The sequence below is a fragment of the Engraulis encrasicolus genome, chromosome 10 (assembly GCF_034702125.1).
Source record: "Engraulis encrasicolus isolate BLACKSEA-1 chromosome 10, IST_EnEncr_1.0, whole genome shotgun sequence".
NCBI classification, from domain to species: Eukaryota; Metazoa; Chordata; class Actinopteri; order Clupeiformes; family Engraulidae; genus Engraulis; species Engraulis encrasicolus.
In genome coordinates this window covers 17,654,802-17,658,615 of record NC_085866.1, presented here as the reverse complement: position 1 = coordinate 17,658,615, position 3,814 = coordinate 17,654,802, and positions in this window count along the sequence as shown.

The window sequence follows — 3,814 nt, the reverse complement described above, 5'->3', positions numbered from 1 at the left end:
TACTTGCATTTTAATGTCTGTTTTTGTTATTTGCTCTTGGTTTCATTTAGTCTGTTCTGACAGTGTAAAGGTGTTGTACTTTGGTACCAGTTGATTTGTGATGTATGGCTGCATGCAGGCAAAGTAACTGTGATCACTGTCCTGGAAAGCCCTTTCTTTGAATTTTACAGCATGCAAAGAAACCCAATAGCCAGAAGTGTTTTCTGATGCCTCATCATGATGGCATGTTTCATGAGAAGTGTGTAGTACAGAATGAGGGGGTGGTATTACATTGTGTTGCAGTGGCCGGCATTAATGAGTAGCCTACTTAAAGACTACTATTAGAATGAAAGTAGCACAGCCTATTTCAACAATCCTTTGTCTTCTTAAGGGCATTTATGTTCTTCGTTGAATAATATTTGTGCCTTAGTTCTGTCTACTCTACATGAACTCTACTTTACAATACAAGTCTACATCACAATACTGCCGTGCAAAACAAGAACGCAGTCTCAAAATGGTCGATTTTTTTTTTATATCAGAAATGGGTTTTAAACTACCTCATTTGTCTTGTGTCAAAAAATGGTGGTCCAACACCGTCCCGTTTTGGAGAAAACTCATTTTGAAAGTGCAAAAATGACCAAAAAAAAGTTACTGCTTGTTGTATTAAAGGTTATGTCGTACAAAACAAAAACGCAGTAAGTCGGCGAGTTACTGCTGCACGTTCCAATGGGACTGGTTTGGGAGTAGACAGTAATACTAGCCAAGAACGCAGTAACTCCTGCAGTAACTCCATTTTGTGGCAGTAATACCAGCCAAGAACGCAGTAACTCTGTTTATTGTGGCAAAAAGACACATAAATGTTGTTTTTTTGTTTTTTTTTGTGTGCATTAAATTTCTATCCTAAACAAGCATTACCAGGAAGTGTCACCACCAATTTACCGACAACACAGATGTCGCGCCATATGGGAAACTTTGAAGCCTTTTTTCTCAGTTTGCCGTTTTCAGAGTTACTGCGTTCATAGATTGTAGGGCAGAATACTATAGGTATCTCAGACTTATCTGTCAACACTCATTCTTGGTCATGTAACCTCTTGTCTACCTCAACTCACATAATGAATTTTTAAGTGTTATTTTTTAATATTTATTTATTATTTTGTAAAATTATTATTATTATTTCCAGTTTCCAGTTTTTATTTTCCCTCCCTGACTTACCTGTGTTATGTGTCGGGGCAGCCGTGGCCTAGTGGTTAGAGAGTTGGTCTTTCAATCTAGGGGTTGCAGGTTCGAATCTACCCTGACCTCTCCCTACATCCCCATCCATGGCTGAAGTGCCCTTGAGCAAGGCACCTAACCCCACATTGCTCCAGGGACTGTAACCAATACCCTGAAAAATAATAACTGTAAGTCGCTTTGAATGAAAAATGAAAGCGTTAGCTAAGTGCAATGTAATGTAATGTAATGTGTCTTGAAATGTCTGTGTGTGCATTATGTGTATTTATGTAAGCTACTTGACGCCTTAATTTCTCTGCGGGGATCAATAAAGTTTCTCTACTCAAATCTTTGAGTGGGGTTGATGTTTTCACTTGGTGTCTCAGTTGTAGTCATGGCTTCTCACCAGGAGAGGTCCCCCCCCTACCACTAAAACTTCAAGTACTAATCCAATTCTTCAAAAATTAATGTGCCTAAAACGTTGAGACTTTCAACAAACTTAATTTGCCCTTCACTACTTATAGCCTAGGCCAAAGGTGGGCTAAGTCAGGCCCAGGGGCCATATGCAGCCCTCTGAGCCATTTCCCCTGGCCTGCAGGGCTTTAAACAAAAAGACAACATTCAAATCCAAAGTGACTTTCTCACCTCCAACAGGGCAAATTAGTGGTTTAAGGTTAATCAAGTATGTCGGCTATATTATCATTCATCTGAATTAATTTAATTACGATATGCAGGAATAAAGGCAAAAAGGTAGAGTAGAGTACTTTTACTACTTCCTGCGCAAACTAAAGAAGGCAAGTGCTACACCCTCCATCATGACAACATTCTACAGAGGAACCATAGAGAGCGTCGTGTCCAACTGCATCACAGTGTGGGGAGGAAGCTGCACGGAGAAAAACAGGAAGACACTCCAGCGTGTTGTGAACACAGCGAAGAAGATCATTGGAGTACCACTCCCCTCCCTGCAGGACATTTACACCACACGCCTCACCCGGAAAGCACTGATGATCATCAAAGACACAAGCCACCCTGCACACAAACTGTTCAGCCTCCTGCCCTCTGGAAAGAGGTACAGGCGCCTCCGTTCCCGTACCACCAGGCTGGCGAGCAGCACAATGCACCAAGCGATCAAGATGCTGAACACTCAACCCACTCTCCCTCCAATGTCAGCCTCTAGCCAGCAAGGCCACTGACAACCCCCCCCCCATCCCCCACCACCATATCTGCGACTGAACATTCCACCTGCAGTACTATACTTGTGACTGAACTTTCAACCTGCACTAACTCACAACATGCACACACACACACACACACACACACACACACACACACACACACACACACACACACACACACACACACACACACACACACACACACACACACACACACACACACACAAGCACACTGCACTTTCTGCACTAACCCAAACATACACACACTGACACACACACACACACACACACACACACAGACACACGAACACACACACAAGACGCACAACGCACCTTCTACCTGCACTAAACACATACACACACACACACACACACACACACACACACACACACACACACACACACACACACACACACACACACACACACACACACACACACTGCTGCTGGTGTACTTGACAGACCTTTTAATATTTATTTTTCTTCAAAATGCTACTATTACCATGTCAGAACGCTATAAAGGACTTTTTTAGGAAAAGCACAAAAGCACAACAAATACCTCTTAATGTATGTCCTCTACAAGTCTTCTGTTGTCCAGTCTTGCACTTTAAATGTCTGTATGAGCACTGTCTATGTCCATACTGTCTTAAGTCCATGTATAAGTACTGTCTATGTCCTTACCTAGATTAGTCTATGTCTGTATGGGAAAGCAAGAAAAGTAATTTCAAATTCTTTGTATGACCAGTGCATGTAAAGAAATTGACAATAAACCTACTTGACTTGACTTGACTTGACTTGACTTTTATTAATCCCGGGGGAAATTGAGGTGTCTGACAGCTTACATAAATTCACAAATACAGACATACAACTACATACTGTACTACATACAACAACATTGTCAAATTCTCAGACGACACTGCAATCCTGGGGCTACTATACAAAGATCAGGATACAGCATCATACCACTCAGAGATAAAACAGTTTGTGGACTGGTGTGGTGCCCACCATCTTGTTGTCAATGTCAGTAAAACTCAGGAAATTATATTTGACACAAGAGCAGTCTCCAACACAAGCCCAGTACTGATACATGACACCCCCATATGCAGGTTTCCTCCCACAAATACCTTGGTGTCTTTATGGACAGTGCACTTACATGGCAGGTCCACATAGATGTACTTTTTAAGACGACTAAGGCTGTATGGTGTTAATAATAAAGTGAAGCCCAAGACAAATTTCCCTGGGGATAATAAAGTACACTCTGACTCTCTGACATACACTAACACCTAATATACATTATTGTACATTGCAGTAAACATAGCACACATTAAAGTACAGCAAATAGCCTCTTATCAGTTCTCTCTCTCTCTCTCTCTCTCTCTCTCTCCCTCTCTCTCTCTCTCTCTCTCTCTCTCTCTCTTTCTCTCTCTCTCTCTCTCTCTCTCTCTCTCTCT